Genomic DNA, 13374 nt, shown 5'->3' with positions numbered 1-13374 from the left:
ATATGAAAAATGGCTCTTTGTGTGACCTTGGGCATGACAACTATAACTCAAAGGCTCAGTCTAAATACAGAACTAGAAGAACTTGGTCCAGGTCCCTTACCCCAGACTATTTGAATGCTTTCTTATATATAAAAAAACCTCAATACAACGTGCACTTGACTAGTCTGGGGGTAGGGGGATGTCCTTCAAAGTGGAAATACTAGATTATATTTTGTTAGCAAGAATGACTGATATCCTCTGCAGTCAGAAAGCAAGGGAAATTATTCTTAAGAGTTTTCAGAATAGTAAGCTAGAATGAATAGCTAGGAGTGTGAAGTGTATTCTGTCCTGGAATAATTATACTCTCCTCATCCATCCTCATTACTTTTGGACAATTATTAACAACTATATATCTTCCCCTCTTAAGAGAGTGTTGGAAAAGAAGAGTCAAAGTCTTAAAAATCTTTGGCTAAAGCTACTTTCCACCTTGCATAGACAAACAGGAAAGAGGCAGAGAAGAAAAGGTCATACAGTAGCCAGATTTATTAATCCCTGTATACTGGAGTTACAGTAAAGAAGAGTAAAAACAATTCTTACACTCAAGGAGTTCACAGCATACAAACAACTATGTACATACAAGTCATAAACAATGAATATGGAAGGTATACTCCAAAGGAAGGCACTAATATTAAGGAGGTCCAGAAAAGGCTTCTTGTGAAAGGTGGGGTTTGAGTTGAGACTTGAAGGAAGAATAAAAATACTTTCTCCCTTATGAATTTGAAGGCCCTCATATTGATACTTCATTCTTTTTTTAATAATATAATAATTTCATTCTATCACCAAAGTCGATGCCTTTCTTTCTGATATTAAGTCATTAGGCAGGGATCAATATGTGACCAAAGAATGAAATGAAACACAGGAAATGGAACTCACCCATCATGATTCTGAAACTCAAATCTTTTTTTTTTTAGTTTTTTTTGCAAGGCGATGGGGTTAAGTGGCTTGCCCAAGGCCACACAGCTAGGTAATTATTAAGTATCTAAGGTCTGATTTGACCTCAGGTACTCCTGACTCCAGGGCCGGTACTCTATCCACTGCACCACCTAGCCACCCTGAAACTCAAATCTTAAACACCTTTGCCTCCTCATTTTCTTTCTCCATAGAATCATCTGGTTTATAACTCTTTAATCCTGGAATTAGTGGCAGAGTTGGGATTAGGAATTATGTCACTTTGGTGGTCCTATATCCTCAGGGCCATTTAAGTTAATGCTAAATTAAATAAATGCTAAATTAAATTCATATAGAAAAAGGGCCCGTTAAATATGAATCCCTGCTGGTATAAAATTGACATTCAAAATTTCATATTATTGTTATCTAGATCTATTTTTTTAATTTGTTTTGCTGAATCATCTTCAATTACATCTTAATCTAGTTCAGCACTGGGACTAATAGTGGTCATGTGTTTGATACCTATGATCTAAGTCAAGCTGAACCTGAACTGGATTCCTTTTTACATTATTCCTGATACTTGATCATTTAGTTGTCCACTTGAAGTCCTCCAAAAATGGTGACTACTTTAAAGGAGCACCAATTCTTCTGACACCAAACTCAGTGCTTAAGTTACCATATCCCACTGTCTTCTTTGGAGTGTTTCTTAAGAACTCTAGATGTTCATAAAGGTTGACAAAAATTGCTTGTTTGTATAAAAGACAAACATAAACATACAGTAAGTGCTTATTATATGTCAAACATTATGCTAAGTAGTGGGGATATAAATGCAAACAAAAGGAATGACAGACTCTTCCCTGAACTTCCATGCCATCCCTTCAGTCTATCACATCTCTTCTTCAATCCAGTCCCTAACTAACATTCATTGAGGTATACAATAGTTTGTCTTCACTTGGAATTATTCAACATTGCTTTATCCTTGCTACTTCATTCACAGGTTCTGGAGTCAAGTGCCAAAGCATCCTCATCCTTTATGGGTGGGTGGGTGAGCATGATTTATTATGTCAGTGCCAAACAGAGTTGGTGTCCATAGTCTACCTGTACTTTCGTTGGATGGAGGGTCTAGATTAAGAATAATGCATACCAGTAATCTTTGTTGTTACTCTTCATTTATTTCGATTGTGTCTTGACCCCATTTGGTATTTTCTTTGCAATACTGGTTTGGTTTGTCATTTCCTTCTCCAGTAATAACCTTAATTAAGTCCTTAATTCTCACTGGTTCCAACTTTTCCTCATTGCCTTCACCTGAAAAGACTACCTCTTAATCAAAAGGAGGTCATAATCCTTAGAATAAAGGATTCATGATTTCCTTAGAAGTTTTCTCATCAGTGTTAGATGATCCCATGTGTAGAGTTCATATTGTTAATCATTTTATTTACTCCATTGCTGCCACCTCATTGTCCTAGAAACTAATCTTTAGAGAGGGCATTGCCTTAATAGTTCCTATCCTTAAAGTGACCTCTGAAATTTCTACCTACTCCTCTCAGACTCCTTCCACTACAGAATATGCATCACTGGTACTTAAAAACCTGAAAGTCAGTTGGGTAAATGTATCTTTATGGGATATAGTTGTGACTTTGCTCTAGATGATGGATAGTACCAACCGTGTAGTCATAGAAATAGTACTGGGTTGTTTCCATGATTGATATATTCTGTCTTCTGTGAGTTACTGGTTCACAAAACTTTAAATGACTCATACAAGGTCAGGAGCTTTATATGTTCAATATAGCCCTCTTCTCAGGGATCAGTTGGGGCTCCAATACTGATAGCACCTAAACAACCCAAACTCAGTCTTAGGCAGGGTCACATCTCTGCCCCTTCTACTCTTATCCCATCTGAGTGAATACTCTTTGCCTCAACCCTAAATAAATTCATTATGGCTATTCTGAGTTAGATGTTTTGTTTTGTGTCTCCAGTGCCATGTTGAGTTATTTAGGTTCATATCAAGGTGAAATAGGACCCTATTTTCAGGAAATTTACAGTTTATACAATATCAGACAATTAAAGGAAAAAAAGAAGAGTGATAACAATAATAACCATTTAAAGAGTTCTTTAGAGTGCTATAGAGATTTGCAAAGCACTCCTCATATAGTTTTCATTGGATTCTGAAAACAATCCTGGAAGATCATTGCTACCATTGTTTCCATTTTATAGACAAGACTCAGCTATAATTGAGACATCACCACATTGTTAGGAAGTGTGTAAGGCCGGATCTGAACTCAGGTCATATTAAGTACAAGTTCATTAGCCTTTTCACTGCTGGGCATGCATATAGTTGGCATGCCCAGAAAAGTTTCTAAGAAAAGGAGAACTATGTTTCATATGTAGTATGGGTGAACTGATCAGTGGGGGTCATTATTACTTAGTGGTATTGTGTGATGACAGATAGTTCTCTAATTGACTGCTGAAGTCAGAACTGATGGCTCAGAGGTTTCTGAAAAGAGCTGGAAGGCATCTCACTGCAAGCTTCTGTGTGATCACCTGGACTGGAATCAGACAGGGAATAACTGCTCATGTTCAAAGAACTCCCTAAGCAAGATAATAGCCTATGCAAATATATAGAAGAACACCTACTATGATATCCAGACACCAACTAATGAACAAACATGACTGAACAGATAATTTAAACTAAATTTTTAATGGGACTTATTTATAGTCTAAATATTTTTAATTTTCTAGGCAATAGAGAAGTTTTTGAGTAGAGGAGTGAGGGGTTCAGAGTTGTACCTTTTGAGGACAATATTGACAGCTGTTTTGGAGAACAGATTAGACAAGACAGAGATTGGAGGCAGGTGGAATATTTAGCAAGGGATAGTACATTAGTCTGGGCAAGGTGAGATGAAGAACTGAACCATAGTGTTAGGAATGGAGAGGTGTAAACATGTGTGAGAGAAATAAAGAAGTGGAATTGACAAGACTTGCCAAATGATTGATAGTTCCCTTCCTCTTACTTTCCACAAACAAACAAACAAAAAAACCCTTTAATGAAAACCCTCAGTCTCCCATTCTGAATGACTTCTGGAAGTCAAACTGAAATCAGTTTCTTACTTGACCATCTTCTCAAAGAGGAACTTTGACACCAAAGACTGGCTCAGCTAAAAAAAGTGTAAAGGATAGGACTAATGTTCCTGAATGTCCCTCCTCCAGAAATCACTATATGAAGAAAGCATGAATTCATTCCACATGTATTTATAATACTATGACTTTGTGCAGAGTCCTGTCCCAATAGTGAGAGAGTATCTCAACAAAGTTGAGATAAGCCAGGGTTCCTGTCCACATGAAGCTCACAATATAGAATGGGAATAAAACACAAACAAAAACTATTTGATACATCTCTATTTCTATGCAAATCTGCCTACACTTGGGCCATCATTTTGTTTCCTCCTCTTCCATCATAAATCCTATACTTAAGTTGTCTGACATTGAGAGCTGTTCCTTCACCATGGAGATGATGGCTGCCAATATTTGAATCATCACGCTTATTCTTTCCTCCTCTTCATCCCCATTTCCTATAACCTTTTGACTCTGTTCCCTAGTTTCAATAGGCAAATTGTTGCCAAATCTTGTCTAGAAAAAGGTCTTTCCTTCACTTTCCAACCATTTTCTCACCATAAATACACACCCACACTTGAACTTCATTCATCTACTGGGGAATGGCTGAACAAATTGTGGTACATATAATGGAATATTACTGTGCCATAAGACATGTTGAATATGAAGAATACAGAGGAACATGGAAAATGCTACATGAAGTGAAGCCAAGTAAAATAAACAGAGCCAAGAAAACAATATATACAATGATGAAAATGATATAAATGGAAAGAACTGCAAGATAATTAAAAGTAAACAGTATAAAATTATAAGAAAAGATACTTGAAGACACCTTTATTAATTTCTTTTTGAGAGGACCTCAGGTTTTGTACATTGCATATATTTTCACATTATTTCAACATTTTGATCAGTTTTGTTGATTTAATATTTTTCTTCAAAAATTCTTTGTGGGAGGTTTCTCTGGGAGGCTGAAGGAGAAGAAAAATGTAGGAGGCATTGTAAACTCAAAAGACATAAATAAAAACATTTTAACAAAATGAGAGGATAAAGTGGAGGTCAGTAATGTAGATGGTTTCTCAAGGATTTTTTTTTGTCAGAAAGGAAGGATAAAATTGGGAGGCTGGGAGTGCTAGAGCCATCTCTCAGTAGAAGGAATAAATTAACTTTGAAATGTGAGCAATTATACTTGGGAAATTAGTAAATAGTATAAATCAGGGCTTAACTGATTGTTTTGTTTATTGTCTAAACTTGAGTAAATGAAGAGAATGTTAATAAAGCACATTAACTTGATTACATTATTTCTCTCTGGGGAATCATTTATCAGCACAATTCTTCTAGGAAACAGATAACAGGATTATCAGAATTGAAGGGTTTGTTAAGATTAGAGGGCATTTGAGTATGTTTGTAGGTAGCAGGATTAGATTTAGAAAATTAGGGGGGAGGGGTAGGTGGCACAGTGGTGCTCTCACTGGCCCTGGAGTCAGGAAGATCTGAGTTCAAACCTGGCCTCAGACACCTCTAAAAATTGCCTTAGTTGTGTGACCTTGGATAAGTCACTTAACCCCATTGTCATAAATAACATTTTAAAAATAAGAAAATTAGGAGGGGGGGGGGAATAAGAATACAGTGACAACAATCTGCTTCAATTCTGCCTTCCTCATAGAGTGCAGACTCCTCACTAATTAGGGAATGCCATGCTGGGTAGTCCTATACCAGTATCTCCCACGCTGTACAATCAATTCCAAAGTTCTTTAGAGAGTTCTCTAGGGTGTCTCAGTATTGCTTCATCTGACCCCCTTGTGAGCATTTGTCTTATGTGAGGTGTCCATAAAATAGTTTTTTGGCAAATGTACTTTAGCAAGTTACTTAAGGACAGACTGAATATCAGAAGCCTAGTTGAAAGTGTCTGAGGGAAAGACGCTGGGCTTAGACTCAAATGATTGACTCCAGCCTAGGGGAGAAAGTGGGCCAAACTTTTATAGTCTTGTCCATTTCTGTGCAGGGAAGAGTCAAGGAAAAAGGGGGATAAAGGGACATCCACCCCCTCTATGTGACTGGGGTCAGGTATCCACTTTGTAAGACTAAGAGGCAGGAAGCTTGAGGAAGGGTAAAAGGATGGGCTGAGATTGTTCTTGTTGAATTTACATCTAACAGTGGAGTTACATTGAACAATTAGAGGGAATTTACATCTGAGAGTGACTTATGCTGAACAATTTGGATCAGAGGAAGACCTCAGAAAATCCAGACATAAATAATATTTTCTTAATATTATAAAAAACTCAGAAAGATATTTCTTCTCTGACAACAGGAGGGGATGAGTTTATCCAGCTACATGTGTGACCCAGTCATAGACATTACATATATTCTTTGATCACACATATTTCTTGCATGTACTCTACCACAGTAGCGATGATGTAATTTGTGAGAATGTGTATGCAGATGACTTTAGACTGAGGGTATTATTCCAGTCAATTTCCTTGAGTTTCCTAGTACTAAAGATTTTCAGAAGGTTCTTAGAAGTCAATTTTTTAGATTTCAGTTGTACACAAATGAATATATAGGACAAATAAGTAGACGTTACTGAGACAGAGTAACAGTTTTCTTCATAATCTGTTATCTCCATAATCATTCTCTTCTGACATTTGGAGAATTATCATGTTTCATGCTCCCACTCCCATCTGCACCTTAGCCTCACACCAATCTTCTTTCCTCATAGGTTAAATGTCTCCATTTCCTTCAATCATTTTACTTTGACATGGTTTTGAGTCTCTTTCCTATTATGATTATTCTTTTCTGGCCATGCTCTAGCTTATAAAGGTCTTACCTGAAGTATACCCTTCAGAACTGAAAATAATACTGTGATCTGATGAGGACAAAGGAAAGCAGAACACTCAGTTCTCTATGACTAGTGACCCAGACACTAGACCTCCACCAATGTAATCTTAGAGTATGTTAGTTTACTTGACTGCCATTTGGATCAACAGTTGTTCCTTTGGCTTATTTTGTGACAGCTGATGACCAACTTTCTTTAACTTAAGGGAAAATTAAAAGTTTATGACCAAGAGCCAAGTCTTAGTTGTGGGAGGCAGTATGCTTTATGGAATAAACAAAGTCAGAAGTTGAAGGAAACTTGAGCCCTGAGTCATTCAAGGCCATATGGTAAAACATGAAAGTACGTTGGAATTTAGTTTCTTTTTCTTTCAAATGAGGGGAATGGACTAGTTAATCTCCAAGGTCCTTGATGGTACCAACATGTTATATACTAAGGTCATTTCCAGATCCATTATTCTACAATTTGTAATTAATTAAGTTCATGAGATTTCCCAGTATATCCTTTGTTAACCTTAATTTCCTTAGTTAAAAATGAAATAAGAAAGGTTAGACTATCCATGAAGTTTTATTCTCTAGGATCTTACCTAGAAACCTATAGATGGAAGATATCATTAAAGATAATAGCAACCAATGAGGGAAAAGTATTTATAGAAATCACACAAAGAGGCATAAATTTTTTGTGGCCAATCAGGTTACACATTAATACAAAAGGTGTCATTGATAATATAATGTTTCTCTAATCTATCCTTAATGTCTATTCTATGTCAGAACTGACAAAGATACAATTAGCAACAGGACTGATTTCTATTCTTACTTGATATTTTTATGAAATATGATAGACATATAAAACATTGGGATTTCTCCCTTTCCAAAATGTCATAAGCATAAAAATTTATTTAGTCTCTTATAGAGATAACCAGACCAGTTTCCTTCTTTGTCAGGATGGTCTTTACTCTGTTTATTTACACAACTGGGAAAGCCTAACTTGTAGATGCAATTAGACATAGGCCAGGCTGCTTCCCACAAACAGAATCTGCATTCAGATTTATAGCTGGAGAGACACAGACTTTGAGGAAGGCAAAGATTAACTTTCAGACTTGCAAATTCCAATTAGAGGCTGAAAAACTAATTTTTGATCAGAAATGAGGTTAATGAAATTAAACTTTGACACTTTGAAGATAACCAGTATTCTAAATATATTATACCTGTAGTAATATAATATATTTTCTCTTAGCTCTCTGCCAAGCTTCCTGAAGGAGCCCCCATTAAGGGAGATGTGGAGGAATCAGACCACTGGGAATGAGAAAAGAGATTGACTCTCACAACAGAATAACTAATAGTCACATTCCCCGGGGACCATTGTGTATCAATTTTGATGTGAGCCATCTCCCTGGAGATCAAAGCTGCTATTTCCTACCTACCTAAGGGGAGGAGGAAAGACTGGGTCTTGCCCTGTCCCTGCCCCATCTTCATCCCTTGAGTCAAACACCTATAAGCTGGTGGCCTAAAAAGCATTTACAGAGCACCAGATTCCCTTTCCTGGAGGCTGTCACCTCATTCCATGCCTCCACGTAGGTAACGTCCTGGGCTGGTATGGGAGGAGAGGGCAAGGAACCCTTCAGAGGGAGGTTCAGGGCATCTAAGTCAGCAGAGGAAGAGACTGCACAAATCATCTATTCCAGGTCCTTCCACATATCTGAAGAGTGTTTATCCAACCTCTTCTTTGCTAGTGATGGGGAACCTATTGTTTTCACTTGAGGCAACCCAACCTCCTCCGGGAAATTTTGTTTAAAAAAATCTCCAGGGAGGTGGATTTTGGCTCAGTGGAAAGAAAATCTTGTTTCTGTTTGCTCCTTGGTCTGCCCCTTAGGAACATGCAAAATCCACTGAATTCCACGAACTCTGACAAATTTTCAGCTATGAAAAAACAGTATTCTTTGAATCTTCTCTAAGTGTTTATACAATAAATAACTACTCTATGATAGGTACTGTGGCAAGCCCTGGGTATTCAAAGAAAGGCAAAAAGGAGTCTATTTCTCAAGTAGTTGATGCTCTAATGGGGAAGGAATGTAAACAACTCTATACAAAGAAGATATATACAGTATAAATCAGGGATGATAACTGAGAAAAGTTACCAGCATTAAGGAGGATCTGGAAAAGACCTTTGGATTCCATGGGCAGAGTTTAGATTTCTGTGAATGGGAATGAGAAAAATTGTCTTTGTTTTCATTAATCTGAATTTCTTGGTAATCATATATTTTCATTTTTCATATTTTATCCATGATTCCAAGATGGGCTAAAAAGACTTTTCCAGAAACTCATTCAGAAATGGAAAGTCTTTTAGACTGCTCTAGAGTCTGTTCACCTGAGTTTTCCAATCAAGAGGCTAAAGGAATAGAAGTGGCAAATAGATATGGGAGAAGAAATGAGGTCAGATCTGGACCTGGCTCATTACCTAAGTGCACTTTGGAAGACAGGTAACTGTGACTATCCCAGGCCAGGATTGCTCTCTCCTCTGGAGTCCAGCAAGGTAACTTGGTCATTTAAACAGCTCTAGCCAGACCCAATTTTGGGATTTAAGAGTTTACTCCAGCACAATCAGAGAGCATTCCAGCAATATTTCTGTCTAGAGGGAATCATGTCCAATGCCCAGGTTGAATCTGAGCTAGAAAGTGCTTTGTTTTTCTGTAGTATCTGTGGATCCCTGTGCAAAACCTACAATCCTACCCAATACCATTAACTATTTTCTTATGGACAATTTAAATAGAAGTGATTTTCCTGAAAGACTGAATATTAATAATAATGATGTTTCTATGATATTTTAAGTTTCATAAAGTCCTTTTCACAATTAGGGATATACACAGTTAAATATTAATTTTCAACATAGTGTTTGATACATAAGGACTTAATATCTTTATATTCATTCATTCATTAGTTCTCTGCATTAGAGACATTACTTTAATATTCTGTGATCTTATACTCCTAAAATGGTAATCAAGTCAAGTCAGCAAGCATTTATTAAGCATTTACTCTGTTCCAGATAGCATGAATAAGATAGTCTAAGAAGGAAGGTACTAAGATTGATTAAGGAGAACAGAGAAAGGTTTTTGCAGAAGGTGAGATATTGAGATTTGAAGGAATCCAGGGATGTTTGGAAGTTGATATGAAGAGGAGAAAGTTCCAGACAAGAGGGACAGCCATTACATTTGCCCTGAGTCAGGAGATGGAATATCATTTGTGATTGCAAGGAAGTCAATGTCAAAGCCAAGTTATGTGATATATGCAACTGAGGAAGGGAGTAAGTACTAAAAGTTATCTAAAATTTATTATTAGGAATACACAGTAAACTACATAATAAATAAGAGGCTTCACCAGGGTTAGTGCACTCATAGGAAAACCTTCATTCTTTCGTGTATCAGCCTTCTAGCCTAGGTTTACCTCTAGCATGTATTACAATTGCCTTTAGATAGAAACCTCTGTACATACCTAATACATAATTCCTAGATGAGATGTCCCTTAAAGGGTGATCAAGCCCTGATACCAGAGAAAAGAGGATCATATTCAGAGTACTTAGAAGATTCTATTGTACTTACAATGAATCCTCCTCCTACCTCTTGCCAATATCACAAAGAGGCTCAATTCCTTGAATTTATTCATACTATAATGTCTCATTGGTCATTGTTCTAGTCTGGAATATTTTCTCTACCTTAATCTCTCTCTTCCCTGGATTTATTTGAAGTTTTTATGATTTCTATGAAATATCTATGATATGTTACTTTTAGTTTGAGTCTCTCTTGTGGCAGGGTGAAAGGGGTGTCTTAGATTTTAGTAGAAGTCCCACCCCACAAAATGTAATCATACTTGAATACTTAAGGTATGAAGAATAATCTGGATTCTAGAAAGCTATACCAGTAGAAGTCAAACTCTGGTTTAGGCATGGTGAGCATGCATATATTCCTTGCTACTAGGAGATGAATGCTGATGTTGTTGGATGGATTCATTCCTGCAATTCTGAGTTGCTATTGGGCTTAAACTAATTGGATGTTCACAACAACTCTGGCACTAGCATGGTAAGCTTTTGGAAATAGAGTCACTAGGAAGAGTAAGTGAGTTTGAACTTCTCAAGTGGGAAATGAACAGATCCATGCTTCCATGTAATCAACAGTGGAATTGGTTGGTTAGTGGCTGATGAACACTCTATTTTGAACTCCAATCTCCTATCCTGGGACTTGAGACTGGAGAGAATTCATTATATCTAGCCCAGATCTAGATCTATTACATTTCTTCTTGATTATGCTGTACTCCAATTTAAACCTCTAATCCAATAATTTAAGCTACTATCTTGTGACTCTGGGTCATTTTTAGGCCATCGTAGCACAAGATTTGCTTTACTCTCTTTCCAACTCTGCCTTTGAAAACAGTAATTGGATCAAAATACTCATCTTTGGTCACCATCCACTAAATATGTTATCTTTTCCTATAAGAATGCAAACTCTTTGAGGGAAGATATTAACATACTAGCTTGTATTTGAGTCTGTAGACCTTAGTATAGTGCCTGATACATTGTAAGTACTTAAGATAGAATTTTTCATTTCACTCATTTTTTTTTTGGTCAGTCAAGAACTATTTATTAAGTTCCAGGTACTGTGCTAGGGTGTGATTTGAATTCTTTTTTTTACTTCCCCCCCCCCTCAATTACATGATAAGATAGTTTTCAACATTCATTTTTTTTTAAAAAAAATTATTTATTTAAGGCAATGGGATTAAGTGATTTGCCCAAGGTCACAGAGATAGGCAATTATTAAGTGTCTGAGGCTGGATTTGAACTCAGATCCTCCTGACTACAGGGCTGGTGCTATATCCACTATGCCACCTAGCTGCCCCAACATCCATTTTTTGTAAGGCTTTTGAGTTCCACATTTTTCTGCCTCCCTTTCCCCTTATCCATTCATTCATCTTGCCCAGCAAAGTATGAAAAGGCTTATTATCAAAAAAGCTGGACACAGAGGAAGAGTGTTTCTTTGTTTTGGTCACTGTAACTCATAAGCAGGATCATTAAGATATGTAGGGATTTCTACATAGTAGGAATAATGTAGGAATCTATTAAAATAAGAAGGATCTGCATCTATAGGACAAAGGCCTACATGAAATAGTGAATTCCTGAAGTGCTTCAAAAAAACTCCAGGAATCAAACTTTGACTTGCTCCACTAATTAAAAATATTGTTTCAAATTGAAAGATCACTTAAAGAAAGCCTCTGTAGTAAACTTTGTTACTGACATTTTGTCTTTTTAAATATTTTTATTTTATTTTTTTATTTTTTAACATTTTATTTGTTTTCCAATTATATACAATAGTAATATGTACCCACTATTTTTTGCAAGGTGCTGGATTCTACAATCCCCTCCCCCCCCACAGAAGGCTGTCTGACAGTCTTTGCTTTGTTTCCATGCCATACATTGATGTAAATTGAATGTTATAAGAGTAAACACCCCCCCCCCCCCGAAGATGGGAAACCTCAAGAAGAGAGAAAAAAAAATGTACTTCAGTCCGTGTTCAGATTTCAATGGCTCTGTCTCTGGGGTGAGTTGCTTTCTTAATCGTAAGTCCACAAGAGAAGTTGCTTCAATATTTTTCCCTTAGTTGCTATTACTAGCTGTAGATCCACTCTATATCTCCCCACTCTCATTTATTCTATTCTCTCAATCCTTTCATCCTGGCCCTGTCCAAAAGTGTGTTGCATCTGAATACCCTCTCCCTTAATCTTCCCTCTCTTCTATCACCTATTTCCCCCTCCCCTCCCCGAATTCCGTCTCATCCTGTCCCTTTCCTCCCATCCTTCTCCAGGGCCAGACAGATTTCTTCACCCTATTAAGTGTGTATGTCATTTCCTCCCTGAGCCATTTCCAGTGAGAATGAAGGTTCACTCATTCCCCCTTGCCTTCTCCCCCTCCACTCCATTGAAAAAGCTTTTTCTTGACTCTTATGTGAAATCTCTCAGTTTCTTTTTTATTTCCTTTTCCTTCCTCCCAGTACTTTCCCTCATCACCCACTGACTCCATCCCTTTACCACATCATACCATTATATTCCACTCCTTACTATGTCCTATCTATATATGTTCCTTCTAACAGCTCTTATAAATGAGAAAGTTCATATGAGTTATCAATATCTTCTTGCCATGCAGGAATAAAAACAGTTCAACATCATCAAGTTCCTCATAGCTGGTCCCTCTCTTTCACTCCCTCTATGGTTTACCAGTGTCCTGTACTTCGAGATCAAACTTTTTGTTCAGCTCTGGTCATCTTGATAGGAAAGTTTGCAAGTCCCATTTCATTGAAAGTCCATCTTTTCCCCTAAGAGGATGTTCAGTTTTACTGGGTAGTTGATTCTTGGTTGTAAACCAAGATCTTTTGCCTTCTGGAATATCATATTCCAGTCCCTACGAGCCCTTAATGTAGATGTTGCCAGATCCTGTGTAATCCTGACTATGGACCCTTGGTAGTT

At 37.1% G+C, this 13374-nt stretch overlaps 1 protein-coding gene across 2 annotated transcripts in view; it reads right to left on the bottom strand.

The window, feature by feature from the left end:
• The window catches only part of LOC141508590 (heterogeneous nuclear ribonucleoprotein F-like), a 44600-nt gene that overhangs the window by 17754 nt on the left and 13472 nt on the right, over positions 1-13374 (bottom strand). The gene's annotated exons all lie outside the window — the stretch shown is intronic.

This window comes from Macrotis lagotis, chromosome 1 (genome assembly GCF_037893015.1).
Source record: "Macrotis lagotis isolate mMagLag1 chromosome 1, bilby.v1.9.chrom.fasta, whole genome shotgun sequence".
NCBI classification, from domain to species: Eukaryota; Metazoa; Chordata; class Mammalia; order Peramelemorphia; family Peramelidae; genus Macrotis; species Macrotis lagotis.
Note: the sequence above shows the minus strand (reverse complement) of the source record. Positions and strands in the feature narration are given on the sequence as shown.